The sequence below is a fragment of the Equus caballus genome, chromosome 13 (genome assembly GCF_041296265.1).
Source record: "Equus caballus isolate H_3958 breed thoroughbred chromosome 13, TB-T2T, whole genome shotgun sequence".
NCBI lineage: Eukaryota > Metazoa > Chordata > Mammalia > Perissodactyla > Equidae > Equus > Equus caballus.
The window spans coordinates 38,124,794-38,143,948 of NC_091696.1; the positions used below are offsets into that span (position 1 = coordinate 38,124,794).

At 41.0% G+C, this 19,155-nt stretch overlaps 1 long non-coding RNA gene across 1 annotated transcript in view; it reads left to right on the top strand.

Moving 5' to 3' along the window:
• The first annotated feature begins 6,140 nt into the window (after positions 1-6,140).
• The window catches only part of LOC138917171 (uncharacterized), a 39,942-nt gene continuing 26,927 nt past the window's right edge, over positions 6,141-19,155 (top strand). Inside the window, exons 1-3 of the long non-coding RNA XR_011424779.1 lie at positions 6,141-6,234; positions 11,429-11,627; positions 18,108-18,307. This is a non-coding gene — a long non-coding RNA (uncharacterized lncRNA). The remainder of the gene's footprint in view (positions 6,235-11,428; positions 11,628-18,107; positions 18,308-19,155) is intronic.

Below are 19,155 nucleotides of genomic sequence, written 5' to 3' on the forward strand. Positions count from 1 at the left end.
TTAGCATCATCATCTCCCAAGGGCATTTGTCCTCCCAGAACTGGCACCTTTAAAAGTGAGCAGCCATCAAAGGCAATAATGATACAAGCAAGGGCCTCTCTTCCTATGGGACGGTGCTAACCCCTGTGCAGGCATCATCTTGTGGCGTCCTGAGGTTGGTACCATCTCTATCCCCCTTGCATAGATGGAGAGTCAGGTTCAGAGTGATCAGAGAGAGGGCTTTACCCAGGGTGAGAAAAGGGTCAGAGGACACTTTGGTCCGGGAAGGGATTTGGGGAGAGGGGGAAGCTGAGGCCTGGAGACTCCAGAGGGAGAAGGGACCAGAGAGAAGCTCTACCTAGGACCCAGCTTTGCTTGGGGTTGGCCCTGCTCAGAAGATGAGCTCAAACCAGCTGGCTATGGTCACAGCCCTTTCTTCTCCACCAGGGACTGACTCAGTCATTGCTGTGTTAATGATAATATTGTCACATAATAGTCCTGATGATGGCATTATTCTTATTATTGTTATTGTGAGAGAGAGTGCAGCTGACTCTGACACATGCAGGGTCCTAACACTGCAGGGTCCTGGGGACACATGCCTCTCTCCCTCTCTTGACCTCGGGATCTGCTAAGCCCCATGCAACACCTCCACTCAAAGTGCACACTGTTAGGGTCCCTGTACCTGCCCGGGGCCCCTGTCCACAGAACCACCCTACCCTGGCCACTCTCTGATACCTCAGGACCCAGCACAGCTGTCCAGAAGGCCGTGGCTGGGGGAAGATGCCCAGCACTCAGTTTGGAACCAGGAAAACACCCCCTTCCATGGCAGCTTAGGTGGGGCAGGTCGTACCCCGGTCTATTCATCCTGTCTGCCTGCAGTGGCCTCCACTGAGTGTCAGGGCTGCTTGTTTTGTAAGCCTGGGTAAGGGATGAAGGTCTGGGAGTGTGTGTGTGTGTGTGTGCATGCGCATGCATGCACAAGTCTGTTTGAGTGTGTAAATCTGCATTATGGCCCTTGAGTGTGCTTCTGTGTCTGTGAATGTATTGATTGTGGATGTGAGTTTTCCACTGTATGGCACTGTGTTTCTGTGTGTCTTTGTATGTATTGTGTGTGTCTGTATCTCTGAATGACTGTATGTTGGTCATGCAAGTCTGTGTCTCTGGAAGTGTGCGTCCCTGCTGGAGCATCTATGTGTGTCTGTGTTATATATCTCTGTGTGTGTTGGTTGTGTGAGTGAATCTACTACCCCTTTGTGTGTTCTTGATTTTATCTAAGTGTGTATCTCTGTGTTCTCTGTATGTGTGTCCAGTGTGTGTAGGGTCTGCCATGTGGGGCTGTCTCATGTGGCCCTAAGTATGTGTGTCTGTGTGTGCATATGTTCTCCTCAGGGGTCATTGCCTGTGTCTGCAGTGTGGGTCTGTGTGTGAGCCTGTCCCTGAGCCCTATGCCCGAGTCCCCAGGTGAGGATGGAGGTGATTCCATGCCTGTGTGTCTCTGTGCTTGTGTCTTATTTCCCTGTGAGTGTGTGTGTCTGTGCACCCCAGAAAAGGGCAGCTGCAGAGGGGATCTCTCCAAGGGTGACCCTAGTGGTGGGTGAGAAGGAGACAGTATGTGCTTCCCCCCACCCCCAGGCTCGGCCCCTTCTGCCCCTTCTCCCAGCCTCTGGTTTTCCCCCTAGTGGTCCTATCTCAGGCCCCAAGGATGGATGGAGTAAAGGATCAGTTCACAGGACCCCAGGCCAGGGGGGCAGGAGGGCTCTGAATGTCAGGAGGGTGTTATAGCGTGTGAAGGGAAGGATGTTGGGGTGGGGGGATGGTGGACCCCTGGGAAGGGCTGGGGGATACCTGGGCCCTTGGAAGACATGAGAGGGTGGGTGTAAATGGGCAAAACCTGAGGGGCAAAAGCCCCATGTGTGAATGGGGGACTGGGTACCTCTGGAGCAGTCTGGAAGAGTCCTACAGGACTCCTGGGTTCCCAGAGAGCAGGTCCCTCACTCACCCATGTGGGACTTAGGGTGGGACCTAGGAAAGGCTGGTGCAAGGGGCTGTTCGGAGCCTTCCCCCTGGACCTCTGTGTCCTGGATATCTACTGGGTGCACAGGGACACCCAGGAAGCTGGCACCAGCAGGGAGAATCAGGACCCAGGCTCTTTCTAATGGGGCTTGGGGACAGTTACAGAGGGACCACATTTAGGATAGGTTCATCCATAGAATGAATGCACAAAACAGGGGCACCATTGATGTTCATATTCAGATTTTATTACCTCCAGTCCCAATCTGAGCACTCATCTGGGCAATCCAGAGGGTCAGTTCACAGGATCCGAGGCCAGGGGGAGTAAGATGGGCTCTGGATGGCAGGAGAGGGTTATAGAGTGTGTGGGAGGGGATGTCTGGGGAAGACACTGGATCCCTGGTTAATGCTTGGAAGATTCCTGGGACCTGGGAAGAGTGAGTGAGTGGGGCACCCTAGGGAGGGATGTGGAACAGAGCTCCTGGGTCCCTGGGAAGGAATGAAGGACTAGGCACCCCTAGAAAGAGCTGGAGGAATCCTGCAGGATTACTGCATTGCCAGAGGGCAGGGCTCTCACTCAGCTGCACTGATCCAGGCTGGGACCTGGAAGCTGCAGCAGTAGCAGCAGCAGCAGCAGCAGCAGCATTATTGGTGAGCACAGAGGCAGTGGATCTACTGAAGGGTGTCAGGTGAGGGATGGTCTGGCAGCAAGTGTAGTCACCAAGCTGGGCTGGCCACCCCTCCTTCCTCCTTCCCCAGACCCCACACTCACCCTGCCCCTGGCCTGACCCTCCAGTAGGGCATGGGCCTTCCAGGCAGGGCGTACACCTAGGACCATATGCAGTGTCCCTCCTAGAGCTACCATTAAGTATGATGTTCGCTGTAGGTTTATCCTATGTGTTCTTTATCAACTAGGAGATGGTTCCTCTATTCCTAGTTTGCTGAGAGTTTTTATCAGGAATGGGCATTGGTGAACAACTAATTGGCAAAAGAGAACTCAAAAGAGAAATCAGAAAGTATCTTGAGAGAAACAAAAATGAAAAGACAACATACCAAAACTTATGCGATGCAGCAAAAGCAGTTCTAAGAGGGAAGTTTCTATCAATAAATACTTAATTTAAGAAGAAAGAAAGATCTCAAATTAACAATTCAGCTTTACACCTCAACGAAGTAGAAAAAGAACAAACTAAGCCAAAGTTAGCAGAAAGAAGGAAATAATAAAGATTAGAGTAGAAAGTAAGAAAACAGAGACTATAAAGACAGTAGAAAAAAATCAACAAAACTGAGTTGGTTCTTTAAAAAGATAAACAAAATTGACAAAATTTTAGCTACACAAATCAAGAAAAAAATAAAGAGGGCCCAAATAAAACTGTAAATGAAAGAAGAGACATTACAATTGACACCACAGAAATACGAAAGATCATAAGAGGATGTGACAGCACGTGCTAGTCACATAGAGTAGGCCCCTGATAAGTGATAAATGGATGGAAGAAAGTCTACAGAACAGCCCAAGAAAAGGAGAATGAACTTTTGTGTCCAATGCAAATGCTGGAATCCACAGCACTTGCCATTCGCAAGCAAGGAGGGAACAACAAAGAGGAAGTTTCCACCACCTCCTTGTGTCACACAATTTCAAAATCAGGCTACATTTCAAATAGGTAGTAATCTGACACTTAACCCATGTAAATTAAGGACAACTTGAGGGGAACAGATAATGGTAACAAAGCTCAGTGAGCTCAGTCTCCTTCCCTTTTCACTTCTTCCCCAGCCATTTTGTTGCTGACCCAATGCAGAGGTTACACTCTAGAAACAGACAGTATTCAGGAGACCTCATCTATGCCTACCAGGATGCTTGAGGAAATATTATCTACTTAAAAGATATGAATGAAGCCGCCTTTTGTGGTTTCCTCAGGAACCACCTTTGTGCCTGGGAAACCACCACCCCCCAACTGACTGCCAAGAAAAATCTCTATCGATTGCACATGTCTTAGGCCCAGAGCATTGTGGTCAATGAGGCTACAGTCCCACTTGTGGACTCTGTCATGTCCAACTGCCCCACCTTGAAGACCAAGCTCCTGGTATCAGATATAAGCTATGGTGGGTGGTTGGGTTTTAAGGAGTTGATGAGGTGACTGGACACTGAAAACAAGATGTTTAAATGAAGCAAATACCTGATTTTGGAAAATGTGATGATACGTGAGAAGAGTTGTTTTAACTTGGGTGGTGTGAGAGGAGAGAGAAGGAAGCTGGACAGCAATTTCTAGTCCTGAAACCAGAGCATCCCCCAACACAAGAATTCATGATCTGTCTTACAAGGTCTCAGTCTGAGTGAAAGTCTCATCTCCTGATTCATACCTGAGTATTCATTCTCAGAGAGGGGCAAAAAATAGGTGATAGTAACATAAATAAGCAGTACACGTATTAAAAAAAAACAAAACAAAGAACACTCACCCTCGCTGGTAAATGGGGAAATACTTACTAAAATAACACGAGGATGCCATGTTCATCTTCAGGTTAATGAAATATCGAGTTTGATAATTATTAATGTGGTCTCTAGAGGGCGATATTCCAGTGTCCGGGGATATAAAAGTCAACATGGCACTGATACTCTACACTGCAAAACGAACAAACAAGAAAACACGTAAATGATCGAGATAATACAGATTGCAAAAGAGGCTTCAAAACAAAACAGAACAATGAGATAGAATGACCGGACGTGGGATGGGGGAATTATTTTAGATTTGGTGGCTTCTGAAGAGAGGACATTTAAGCTGCTATATGAACACCAAGGAACCAACCTTCTGAAGATCTGTGGTTATGTCCCTGGCAGAGGGAACACTAAGGTAAAGCACCTGAAGGGAGAATGAGCTGGTTCTGTTTGAGGAGCAGAGAGAATGCCAGGGTGCCTGAAGTGCAATGAGCGAGGAAGAGAGTAGGAGGTAAAGAGGTTGACGAGCAAGAGACGGTGGACTGCAGAGGCCTTGCAGGTGCTGCAGGAGAGGGAAGGACTTGATCTGACTTACATTTTAAAAAATACTCTCTGGCTGCTCTATGAACAATTGAACACAAGAAAGAGACCCAGCAGAGGGCTGTCGCAGTTGTCCGGGTGAGAGGCTATATTGGTGTGGACCAAGGTAGCAGCAGAGGAGAGAGGACACACCTCAGGCACAAAATTTAAATGGACACCAAAATATTCAGTGATCATGAAAAATAACATGTTAATTTTAAAATAAATTTTTAAAAATACATGTAAATAAAATAATTGTTTTAAAATGTATATACCAACATATAATTTTAAATATTGTATATATTTATGTTATGTATTTGTAATTTATGAACAATCATAAGATAATTTTAACTTTATAAGTCTCTTAAAAGAAAATATTTTAAAAATTTCTTGAAATTAAAAATAATCAAACTGGCAAACTATAGCCCTCAAACCAACTGCCTGTTTTTATAAATAAAGTTTTAACTGGTGCCAGGGACAGGATTAGGCTGACCAAGTGAGGGGAGTCATGCAAGTGCTAGGTTGGATACTGTATTTAAGTAAAACTATAATATTTTGTTTATCGTATATTTTTGCATTAATTTTTAATTTTTAAAAAAATATGACTTTAACATATTATCTATCTTGACTGCTGAATTTGTTTGCATCCCCTTAAAAACCATGCCTGAGGCAAATGTTTCACTCATCTCACGCTAGTCCAGTCCCTGAGTAGAGATAATGAAGAGAATACACAGATTAATGATAAGTTTTGGAGGTAGAGTTGACAGGGCTTGTCAATGAATAGGATGTGACATAGGTAGGTAGGTAGGTAGGTAGGTATGCAAGTAGATACAGAAAGAGAGACAGTAAAGATTACTGAGTACTACAGATTTTTGGCTTGAGCAATTGGTTGAATAGAGGATCTTTTACCAAGAAAATTATGGCTGGAGTGTAGATGCCTCGTATATTTCTTATGCAATAAAAATCAATACAAAATTTTTTTAAACAGAAAAAAATGGCAGCTCCCCCTCTAAAAATGATGCCCCAATATGACAAGATATGGGCTGTTATTTTCAAAAAGCACAGATGACCAAACCATGGTCCTAGGCTCTAAGTCAGAGAATTTGCACTTAGAACTGACTGTTGCCTCTTTTGTGACTTACAGAGTTGTACACTCAAAGCAAATCTGTGTGGGGACGAAGAGTCAGGATCCAATGGCCATCTGTTTTACCAACAGGACAAAAGGAGCTCCCACACTGGTAGAGTATTCCCAGCATGGTTTGACAATGCGATTTAGTCAGGCTTCAAGGTACAGTCCTCCCACAGCCTGTACAGGCTTGGGGAATGAAGGGAGAATTTCATGGGACTGTAGGAGAGGAAGAACTTTTCCTCTATCCTTGTAGGTTCTTCTGGCTGGTCTAAATTAAATTAACATGAGACAGAATAGCAGGAGAAAAGTCAAATAAATTTAATAACATGCATACATAGGAGAAACCCAGGAAAACTGAGTAACTCACCACCTTGGCCAAGGCCACCACCTTAAATACCATTTTCAGCTAAAGACAACAGAGGATGCTGGGGGTAGTGGTTTGGGACTTCAAAGGGGAGGAAAGCAATTCACATGGAGATGTAAAAGAAAATGTTTGGTAAACAAATGTTTGTCATGCCTTGCAGAGACAATGAGACATGGAGAGGACTTTGATCAAATGGGTCTTGCTAGGTTCTTCCCTGTCTACCACACCTAGTTCATATTATACTCCAGTTATCTATGGTGATAGCTCCTTCCCGAAGCAGGTGTTCTAGCTTAAATTCTTTTAGGCAGTTAGGGGGAGGTGAAAATTTCTTCCTGAGTCTTTTATTCCTAAAAATAATCAAGCCAAAGAGACACATTTTGCAGTGGCAAGTCCTGCTCCCCTACAGAAATAAAGCTAAGGAAGGAGTTCCTTACCAAATACTGCAGAAAATGTCAATATTGAGAGAAGGAACAGGACTGAGAGCAGAGTGGGAGTGTTACACCAAAGGATCAAAAGAAAATTACTGTAGAGCCAGAAATCTAAGAGTCTGGGTGAGAGGAAGAGCAGTGGGTCCCTGTAGCTGGGGAGGGATCCAGGACAATTATGCAAAAGACACATTGTTGTATGTTTCCTGTTCTTCTAAGCTAATGGAGCCATGTTGAACAAATGTGTTGCCCAATATGTAGTGATAAACACCAAGACAGAGTCAGAAGTTATAAGGGGTTTGGGTCTAGAGTCAGCATCTAAGATGAAAATCCCATGTCATCATCCTATTCTTAAAAAAAAAAAATCTTCAAAATAGCTCGTGGATACTGTACCATCTCTTGGCAAATCCAATTTAGTCCATTTCTACTCCAGGACTGAAACTTATTTCAATGTCTTAGTTGAAGACAAATTGCAGTAACTGGCTTGCATTTGTTTTGTTTTGGTTTGTTTGGAGTTTAGTTTCCCAATCTTACAGTTAAGTCTCTCTAAGATAAATGGTTGTGTGTTATGACTCTGTGTTTGAGTTCACTTAACAAACTCTACCCAAGGATCCCTTATGTGAAATAGGTACACATATACGTGTTGCTCAATCTTACCACCAAGTCTTTGACTTTGTAATGTCCATTGCCTATCAGGTAAAGAATTAGAATTGGATAAATTGAAATTATTCATTTATTCAATCCATGAATTCATAAAAGTGCCTGCTGGATAACATCCAAGACCTCCTAAAGCCCTGGTACCCAGAAGGCAGCATAATGCCAACCAAGACAGATACTGATGGAATTTAAGGAGATTCTATTGGCCTTAAGGTCATACCCCAACAGTCAGGAAATGTCCCCAAGTCACCCAGATCTACAAAGAAAGGAGCTTTCACAGTGATTCTATAAGATATAGGATTAAAATCTGTGCCAAGTCCCTAGTCTCCAATTGCACCTCTCTGACAACACAACACCAAAACTAACCACATCGGGGCCAGCCCCATGGCCAAGTGGTTAAATTTGCAAGCTCCACTTCGGCGGCCCAGGGTTTGGATCCTGGGCATGGACATGGCACTACTCGTTAGGCCATGTTGAGGCAGCACCCCACATGCAACAACTAGAAGGACCCACAACTAAAATATACAACTATGTACTGGGGGGAATTGGGGAGGAAAAAAAGCAGAAAAAGAAAAACAAGATTGGCAACACTTGTTAGCTCAGGTGACAATCTTTAAGAAAAAAAAAACAAAACTACCCACATCATTATGATGGGGATACTGAGATAAGAGGGGACTGGAGGCACCTGGAGGGCTGATATTGAGTCAGAGGCCTACAGGCAGGTGTTTAACAGATCTTGTGTTCTAATGCATATATCAGAAGATATAAGCAATCAAGAAATCCAGACACAGATTTAGGACCCTGCAGAATCAACTTGCCTTAAAGAGGTCAGTAGTCAAAGAGTGCAGGAATTGAGAGCAGGTTTGAAGGTCTCTATCTAATGTCATTTCCAATTCTGTGTTCATTGAACGTCTCCATACAGTAAGTGTGATATCTGATCTCTACTCTGTGTTGGTTACTAGATCAGGAGAAATGAAGGGTTCAAAGATGAGTCAGGTGTGAACTTTACCCTCAAGGATTCCACAGGCTAGTCAGAGAGCCAAGACAAGCATATGAATAACTCTAATTCATGGCAGAAAGTTTGCAGTTCTTTAGGAGAAAGCATTAGGGGGCCCAGAGGACAGAGCAATCATTTCCAAAAGAGAGGGGCATATAAAGCATTGGAGGTGAACTCTGTATATGGGATTTGATTATGTGCAGGTGAGAGTGGAAAGAGCACTCAGAGCAAAAAAACAGCATAAACCAAGCCAAAGCCTGGAAGAGAAAAAGCAAGAGGATGTACGGAGCGCAGACCCAGTTTGGCTGAATTATAAAGTGTGGAATGAAAAGAAATGAGAGGTGAGAGTGAGGCCAGATGGCCTTGAATATCAGAAAATAATATGGCCCTTATCATGACAGCAGTGGGAAGCCATTGAAGGATTTTTTTTTTTTTTTAAGCAGGGAAATATGATCATCAGAACAGAGTGCTGGTACATGAGATGATTAGACCAGGAGGCAGTGGCTGTGACAGTTCAGTTCATTACAGCCAGGACAACAGCCCTGCACACTTCCAAGCCCTCCTGCTCTGCCATCTAAACCTGGAGAATTCCCTCGTACCACTACTTTACTTTGGAGAAACTCTGACTCCAAAGAATTATTTGCTTCAAGCACAAGAGCAAGGAAAGTGTTGAGCACTGAGATGGCTCTGGCATTAAACAGATAAACATTCAAACCGCAATTCTGCCAAAGAGTGTGACCTTAGGCAAGTCATTTCACCTCATGATACTTCATTATTATTTTCAAAATGGGATAATGCTGTATTTTGTGGACTCCAAGATTTTTTTTACATTTCACTGTTAAAATCAGACTGTGCCTTACGATCAACAGCATGCCCGAGTTTAAGTAGCAATGCTTTGTGTTCTTGATGAGTCATAGAGCAATGGTGTGACTCACAATTGATGGCATCTTAGATTGACTAAATACAGTAACACCTACCTCCTAAGGTTGTGAGATTTAAATGAGCTATTGTACAGAGCATGCTTAGCTCAGTGCCTGAACTGAGGCTGGAGCTTAATAACAGTAGCTACCCTAACATGGGGAGGAGGCAGTAGGACATAGTGCTTCAGAGCCCATTGGCTAGATCAAGCTTCAAATTCCAAGGCTGCACTCACTACCTTGTACTAGCTATTTCATGTCTATGAGACAGTTCTCTCATCTGCCAAAATGCCAATCTTATAGCATTTTTGTTAGAATTAAATTAGATATAACTTAAAGTAAAATTTAACAGTATCTCTCAAGACTTACAAATGCACATGCCCTTTTACTCAGCAGTCTGTTTCCAGGAATTCATCCCAGAGATACATAGCCAAGGATAGTTTTTGCAATATTTGTAATAGCAAAAAGGCTATTTTTGGGGACTGGTTAAACAAATAAAATTAACTGTATCCAATGGAATAGTATGCTATTTTAAAATATAGCTCTTCTGTATGTTTCATATGGGAAGATCTTTAGTATGCACTGCTCAGGAAAACAAACAGTGCACAACAGTATATAGAGTGTGCTGCTATTTGTACAGAAGAAAGTATTTAACAAGTTAGCATGTTTAAAGCACTTAATACAGTACCACATATATGGTGTAAGAGCCTGAATATACAAAGGGACAATGGCCAGACCACATGTCAAAGTAGAACTCTGACCCACAATCTGCAGCAACCAGCCCAGGAAGCCACCCTGCTGTGTCTAAGTCAGAGTTGGAAGGAGTCAGACCACTACCCCCAACAACCTCCTTTGTCTTATCTGAAGATGGTATTTAAGGTGGTGGTTTTGTACATTTTAGTGAGTTACTCAGCTTTCCTGAATTTCTGCTGTGTATAAATGCTATCAAACTTTGTTTGATTATCTCCTCTTGTTCTGTCTCATGTTAACTCAATTCTTAGACAAGCCAGTACAACCTAGAGGGTTGGAGAGTATTTCTTCCTCCCTTACAAAGGTAAATGTAGAGTTAGAGAGTTTCAAAAAACCTTAGTTCTCTTAACGGAGAAATTTCAGTTTTTTGAACATAGGAAATTATTTTTAGAAAATAGATTTTCTGTCTTTTAGGTAGACTTACTCAAAAATAAAGAAAAATCTTTTATAGTTTCTTTATCAAGATCAGACTAAAAATTCAAGTAAATGATCCTTTTAAGAGAAAGAGAACAAAATTCTAAGTTTGCGCCAGCTTACTTTTGATATCAAAACACATTTGATTAAATTTATTCCACTCTTAGCCAACTTGACCACGCACAAAACTCTTTTCTCAGGGTTCCTCTTCCACAAGCCACCTAAACTTTTTTTAATTTTACATTTAGAATATGTTCTATGTCTTTCTTTTTAGCCTCTCTTTAGGACAAAAAATATTATGTTTTTCCTAACCCATTTTACTTGAGGACAAATTCATTTTTCTTAACAAAGCAAAAATATCCATTTCTTACTTTTCCTACTGGAAACGTACATCTTACTTTCTTTGTATACAGAGATGCTTTCCTTATTAATTTTTAGTAGGTTAATCACATACATAGAGTTTTTAACACCTAGAAACCTTAATGTTTAGTGAAAAGAAAGAAGTAAGCAAGTATAAACTATTTTTTACATTAGCATTATGTGGCTTGGCAAATTTATAAATATTTTTCATAATTTCTATGAACATGTTACTTTACGGTACAATGTTTTAATAAAGCACAAGACGTTTATTAATAGACCCAAACATTTTAAGTTTCTTTCTAAAAATAAGACAAAAGTGGGTAAATTTAGACTTGCTTAGCAATTAATGTTTCAGTGTTTTATTCTATTTGAAAATGATCTGGATATTTAATGAATTTTCCATCATTTAATTTAACCAGGCAAAACTTCAAAGGTTTGAGTGACGTCAGCATCATGGCTGAGTGAGCTGTTCCCTGATATTCTCCTGTCTGGTATACAAAAGAGGATATTTAGATACCAACAGAGGACATTCACACAACACAAAAGATGTCTCAGAGATGAAAGCAGCCACATGTCTGAAGGTGGAGGTACTGGATCCCTTGGAGGAAGGGGAAGGAGGTAAGGTGAATTTCCTCTCCCTCCAAAATGGTAGCAACCATGAGACTGCACATGGCTCTGAGAGGAGAGAGGGGAGGGGTGGCCCTCTGCGGGAACACCTTCACTCTCCAAGTTCCCTCACAGCCCATGGGAAAGCATCACACAGAGGTGATTAAGCCATTGTGGGAATGTCTTCATCAAGCTAGGACCTAAGGAGAGCAGATAGGAAGGGCAGAGAAAGAACACCCTCAGGATCACACAGGTGAAAGAAAGCACTCCTCCCCCCTCCCGGAGCTCCAGCTCAGCCAGTTAGCCAGAGGGCCACACAGATAGAAAAGCAGCCAGTGACTGAATCAAGTGAGCCACAGATCACGGCAGGCTCAGAATATAAAGCTCTTGACACCCACCCAGTGCTGGCAGGGGGAAGCTGAGACCAGATACTATCACTATGCAGAGGCACACATCCACACCATCAAGCAGTATGAAAAAATATATTAAATCTCCAGACCAGAAGGAAAATTACAAGTACCCAGTAACCAATCCTGAAGGCATAGATATTTATAATCTAAATGACAGAGAATTCAAAATTGCTATCATAAAAAACCTCAACGAGCTACAAGAAAATACAGACAGTTCAATGAAATCAGGAACTCCTTCAAAAAAAAGGGATTGAAAATATAAAGAAACATCAGAAAGTTTGGAGATGAAAAACACAATGAATGAGAAAAAGAAAAATCTGCACTGCTTAAACAATAGAGCTGATATTATGCAGTAACAAATCAGCAGTCTTGAAGACAGAAATATAGAAATGCTTCAGATGGAGGAGTTGAGAGAACTAAGATGAAAATGAAATGAAGAAATTCTCCAAGAAATATCCGACTCAATTAGAAAATGCAAAATCAGGATTATAGATATTCCAGAGGGAGAAGAGAAGGAGAAATGGAGCAGAAACCTTGTTGAAGTAAGTAATAGCTGAGAACATTCCAAACATGCAGAAGGAGGTGGAAATACAAGTGAAAGAAGCCAATAGATTTCCTAATGGTATCAACATAAAAAGAAGTTCTCCAAGGCATATAGTAGTAAAGATGGCAAAAGTAAATGACAAAGAAAAAATACTAACGGCAGCAAGGTGGAAGAAAATAACTTACAAAGGAACCCCTATCAGGCTTTCAGCAGATTTCTCAGAAGAAACGTTACAGGCTAGGAGAAAGTGGAATGATAGAGTCAAAACTCTGACAGACAAAAACTTTCAGCCAAGAATACCCTATCCAGCAAAAATATCCTTCAGATATGATAGAGAAATAAAAACTTTCCAAGATAAACAAAAGCTAAGGGAGCTCATCACCCCAAGAACACTCCTAGAAGAAATGATCAAGCTGCTCCTCATACCTAGAAAAAAATAAAGGGGGGTTACAAAACCTTGAACAAGGAGAGACAAAATCAGAAAATTGCAGCTCTCTATCAGAGCAGGTTAGCAAACAATTATAATGTTAAAGATAAAGGGAAGGAAAACAACAAAAATAAGTGTAATCTCCATTTTAACCACAAACTCAAAACACAAGATGGAACTAGATGTGACAATAATAACTTAGAAGGGGAAGAGGTAAGGGATGGAAATGGCTTCATCTAAGGAAAGCAGAGGCTATCATAAAATGGAATATCTCATCTATGAGATTTTTTTAATACAAATCTCATGGTTACTACTAAACAAATAATTAGAACAGACACATAAATGATAAATAAGGAGAAAACTAAGAAAACCATCATAGAAATCTACCTAACTTGATAGTCCAAAATACATGGTACAAGAAACAAAGGAAATGCAGAAGAATGGAAAAACAAGTGATAAAATGGCAGCATTAAGCCCTCATATATCAATAATCACTCTAAATGTAAATGGATTGAATTCACCCGTCAAAAGCCACAGAGTGGTGGGATGGATTTAAAAACAACACCCAACAATATGCTGCCTCCAGGAAATCCATCTCAGCTCCAAAGACAAACACAGGCTCAGAGTGAAGGGATGGAAGATGATACTCCAAGATAATGGCAAAGAAAAGAAAGCAGGTGTTGCCATATTTATATCAAAGTAGACTTCAAGATAAAACAGGTAATGACAGACAAAGAAGGGCACTATATAATGATCAAAGGGACACTCCGCCAAGAAGACATAGCACTTATAAATACATACGCACCCAACACAGGAGCAGCAAATTACACAATGCAAGTATTAACAAGCCTAAAAGGAGATATTAATTACAATACAATAATAATAGGGGACCTCAACCCCCCATTTACATCATCCAGAGAGAAAATCAACAAAGAAACAGCAGATTTAAGTGAAAAACTAGACCAGATGGATTTTATAGATATATATAGAACACTCCATCCAAAAACAGCAGAATTCACATACATCTAAAATGCATATGGAACTTCCTCAAGAATAGAAGATATGTTGGGAAATAAGGACTGCCTCAATAAAGAAAATCATATCAAGCATCTTTTCTAACCATAATGCTATGAAACTACAAATCGACTACAAGAAAAAAAGCTGAGAAAGGGACAAATATGTGGAGGCTAAACTACACACTACTGAACAGCCAATGTATCATTGAATAAATTAAAAGACAAATAAAAAATATCTCGAGACAAGTGAAAATGAAAATACACCATACAAACTCATATAGGATGCAGCAGAAGAGGTCCTAAGAGGGAAATTCAAAGCAATCCAAGCCCACCTTAACAGATTTGGATAATCTCAAATAAGTGATCTTAAACTACACTTAATAGAATTAGAAAAAGAACAAAGCCCAAAGTCAACAGAAATAGGGAAATAATAACAAATTAGAGCAGAAATAAATGAAATTGTGACCAAAAAAAAAAAAAAAAGACAGTAGAAAGGATCCATGAAAGGAAGAGCTGTTTCTTTGAAAAGATAAACAAAATTGACAAACCCTTAGCCAGACTCACTAAGAAAAAAAGACAGAAAGCTCAGATGAATAAAATCAGAACTGAAAGAGGAGAAATTACAATGGATAACACAGAAATAAAAAGGATTTTCATAGATTATAAGAGAACAGTATGCAAAGCTATATGGCAACAAATTCGACAATCTAGAAGAAATGCATAAATTCTTAGATTCATACAACCTCCCAAAACTGAATCGAGAAGAAGTAGAGAATCTAAATAGACCAACCACAAGTAAAGAGATTGAAACAGTATTCAAACACCTCCCCAAAAATAAAAGTCCAGGACCAGAGGGCTTCTTGGAGAATTCTACCAAACATTCAAAGAAGATTTAATACCAAAGAAGATTAATACCTTCTCCAACTACTCAAAAAAAATTGAGGAAGATGGAACGCTTCCTAACACATTCTATGAAGCCAACATCACCCTGATCCCAAACCCACACAAGGACAACACAAAGAGGGAAAATTACAGGACAATACCGCTGATGAACATAGACACGAAAAATAACAAAATATTGGCAAACAGGAAACAGCAATACATTAAACAGATCATACACCATGATCAAGTGGGATTTATACCAGAGATGCAGGGATGGTTCGACATCGGCAAATCAATCAGTGTGATACACCACGTTAACAAAATGAGGAATAAAAACCACACGGAGCCCTCTTTAAAGATGGCGTTGGCTGAAGAGAGCTGCCTTGCTCAAGGTTACACCACCTTCAAGGGACAGCCCGCACTAATTACTGATTAGTGTGGGCATGTAAAGGGCAGGATCTCTTTATCTTGGAATAACTTTAAGGGGCTATCCAAAGTCCAGAGGTCACAGTGGGTTGGCTGAGGGCTTTTTGGGGAGTTCACGGCTGATAAATTTCTTCCTCTGTCCAATTCCACATCGTTCCCGTTGCTTCACAGGTGTTGATCCCAAAAGGAATCCTTAACCAACTTCTTACACAAGTAATCTCTGTCTCGGGGTCTGCTTCCTAGAAATCCCAACATACGAAAACACTCCAAGCTCCTTCCTGCCTCAGAGCTTTGCACTATTAGTGCAGAAATAATCACCAATTCCCTTTGTCTATTGTTTTAATTTTCATTTTCCTTATCACTTGTGAGTTGAGTAACTTTTCAGTTTGCCTTTCTTTTGGGGAAGCTGTTCTACAACAGTGATGACTACTCACTTCATCATCTCCTTGAGGTTCCCCCACCCCTTTCTGGGGTTCTGAGACACAATTAGCTTGGAGTGCAGATTTTCACATTTAGATGCAACAGCATCTACTGCTGGGGCTAAAACTTCATTGGTAATAATGCACTTTGCTTTTAAAGATTGTAGTCTGTAGAGGATGTCTTTCTGGGTCAGCTGAGTGGTTCCTGGAATAAAACCATCACTAAAGGAGCAGAAAGGAAACAGTGTTTAGAAGGAAGGATTTCCTTCATCATGTTCGTTAGATAGTGTAGATGATTCATGTACATTCTGTAATCTCAGAATGAGTTAGTCAGAGTACCAGCAAGGGATCTATTTGTCTTCCTTTCATTATTTTGCTTTGCCTTTCTTGGGATCTCAAAGTTATGACCCTTCTGACCTAACATGAAAGGGTGTTAAAAGCTGGATGATTATCTTCTGGCTGAAGAACATTCATAATGCTCAGCTTGAAGAGGGTTTTGATTGAAAAGTAATGTTACCAATGTTGATTGAGTACTTGAGTGCCAGGTGCTATTCTAAGTGTTCTGCATGTTTTAACTCATTTGATCCCCACCCAAAACCCCCAAACACAAAAGCTGTGAGTAACTTGCCCAAGATCACCAGTAGGAAGTGGCAGTGTAGGAACTGAACCCTGCAGCCTGACCCCAGAGCTATACACTTAACCACTTCCGTCCAGTGTCTCTTAAAATGGGCATGACTGTTTGATGGTTTTTTTCCAAAGGAAGAATTAAGGCATTCATCTTTTCTGTGCTGCTATTCCGACCTGCTGTGACTTCCACTGTGAGGTGTAGCGGAATAGTTCAGAGTGTGTCCTGGAGCCAGATACTCTTACAACTTCCCCTTGGACAAGCCACTTCAGTTCCATGAGTCTCAGGTTTTGCCTGGTTGTTCCTGGAGTCTTGGCACTGACTCATCTTTATTTTGGAAAGGACAAGTCCCTTCAGTGGAATTCTTCAGGAAACAGAGAACCAGGACTAAAATTCAAGTTTCCTCGGAATATCTTCCCTTTCTAAAAATGGCAACATAACAACAGGTTTTTACTCCAAGCTTATTCCTTAAAGATGTGCCACCTAGGGATAAGTAGTTAGCCTCCCATGGCCTAACACTTTTCCATAATTTAAAGGCACTCTCTAGCAACAGGCCCACTGCCAGCAATTTATGCCCAGAAGCCGCACTTTATTTAAAGACATTACCCTTAGAAAATTAATTTCTGCCAACATATAATTCCTATCATACCTTTAAAAGAATCTGTTAACAGTGATCAATCTTACCTATTAAAACTATTTCCTGTCCAAATTAATCATTCTGGGAAACATTACATAGTTTCTTGCCAGGGAGCAAACTGTTATTTTAAATAAAAAATAATTTTCCAGTATTGCTCTGGAGTGTTGTCTTAGTTGATTATAAACACAATGGATTCATTTATTCACTGATTCATTAAAAAATATGTATTGAGGAGGCCAGCCCCGGTGGCCTAGTGGTTAAGTTCGGTGTGCTGCGCTTCAGCAGCCTGGGTTTGGTTCCTGGGCATGGACATACACCACTTGTCAGTGGCCGTGCGGTGGCAGTGGCCCACATACAAAATACAGGAAGATTGGCAACAGATGTTAGCTCAGGGCGAATCTTCCTCATTTTGTGAATGGCTTAAAAGAATGGTCTATTTTCGTTCTTTTACATGTCGCTGTGCAGTTTTCCCAACAATATTTGTTGAACAGACTTTCCTTTCTCCATTGTATGTTCTCAGCTCCTTTGTTGAAGATTAGGTGTCCATAGATATGCAGTTTGCTTTCTGGGCTTTCAATTCTGTTCCAATGATCAGTGTGTCTGTTTTTGTACCAGTACCATGCTGTTTTGATTACTATAGCTTTATAGTATGTTTTGAAGTCAGGGATTGTGATGCCTCCAGCTTTGTTCTTTTTTCTCAGGATTGCTTTAGCAATTCAGGGTCTTTGGTTGCCCCATATGAATTTTAGGATTCTTTGTTCTATTTCCGTGAAGAATGTCATTGGGATTCTGATTGGGATTGCATTGAATCTCTGAATTGCTTTCGGTAGTATGGACATTTTAACTACGTTTATTATTCCAATCCATGTGCATGATATCTTTTTCCATTTCTTTATGTCATCATCTATTTTTTTCAATAATGCCATATAGTTTTCATTGTATCATTTCCTTGGTTAAATTTATTCCTAGATATTTTATTCTTTTTGTTGTGATTGTAAGCGGAATTGTATTCTTGATTTCTATTTCTGTAAGTTCATTATTAGAGTATAGAAATGCAACTGATTTTTTTTTTTTAAGACTTTATTTTTTCCTTTTTCTTCCCAAAGCCCCCCGGTACATAGTTGTATATTCTTCGATGTGGGTCCTTCTAGTTGTGGCATGTGGGACGCCGCCTCAACGTGGTCTGATGAGCAGTGTCATGTCCGCGCCCAGGATTTGAACCAACGAAACACGGGGCCGCCTGCAGCGGAGCACGTGAACCTAACCGCTCGGCCCCGGGGCCAGCCCCAAAATGCAACTGATTTTTGTAAGTTGTTTTTATACCCTGCAACTTTACTGTAGTTGTTGATTATTTCTAATAGTTTTCTAATGGATTCTTTAGGGTTTTCTATATATAAGATCATGTCGTCTGCAAACAGCAAGAGTTTCACTTCTTCATTTCCTGTTTGGATTCCTTTTATTCCTTCCTCTTGCCTAATTGCTCTGGCCCAAACCTCCAGTACTAGTTTGAATAAGAGTGGTGATGGTGGGCACCCTTGTCTTGTTCCTGTTCTCAGAGGGATGGCATTCAGTTTTTCCCCACTGAGTATGATGTTGGCTGTGGTGTTTATTGTGTTGAGGTAATTTCCTTCTATCCCCATTCTGTTAAGCATTTTTATCATAAATGGCTGTTGGATCTTGTCAAATGCTTTCCCTGCATCGATTGAGATGATCATGTGGTTTTTATTCCTCATTTTGTTAATGTGGTGTATCACATTGATTGATTTGTGGATGTTGAACCATCCCTGAGTCCCTGATATAAATCCCACTTGATCATGGTGTATGATGTTTTTAGTGTATTGCTGTATTCAGGTTGCCAATATTTTGTTGAGGATTTTTGCATCTATGTTCATCAGTGATATTGGCCCTTAGTTTTCCCTTTTTGTGTTGTTCTCGTGAGGCTTTGGTATCAGAGTGCTGTTGGCCTAGAAGAATGTGTTAGGAAGCATTCCATCTTCCCTAAGTTTTTGGAAGAGCTTGAGAAGGATAGCTATTAAATCCTCTTTGAAAGTTCGGTAGAATTCTCCAGGGAGGTCGTCTGGTCCTGGGATTTTATTTTGGGGGATATTTTTGATTACCGTTTCAATCTCTTTACTTGTGATTGGTATATTCATA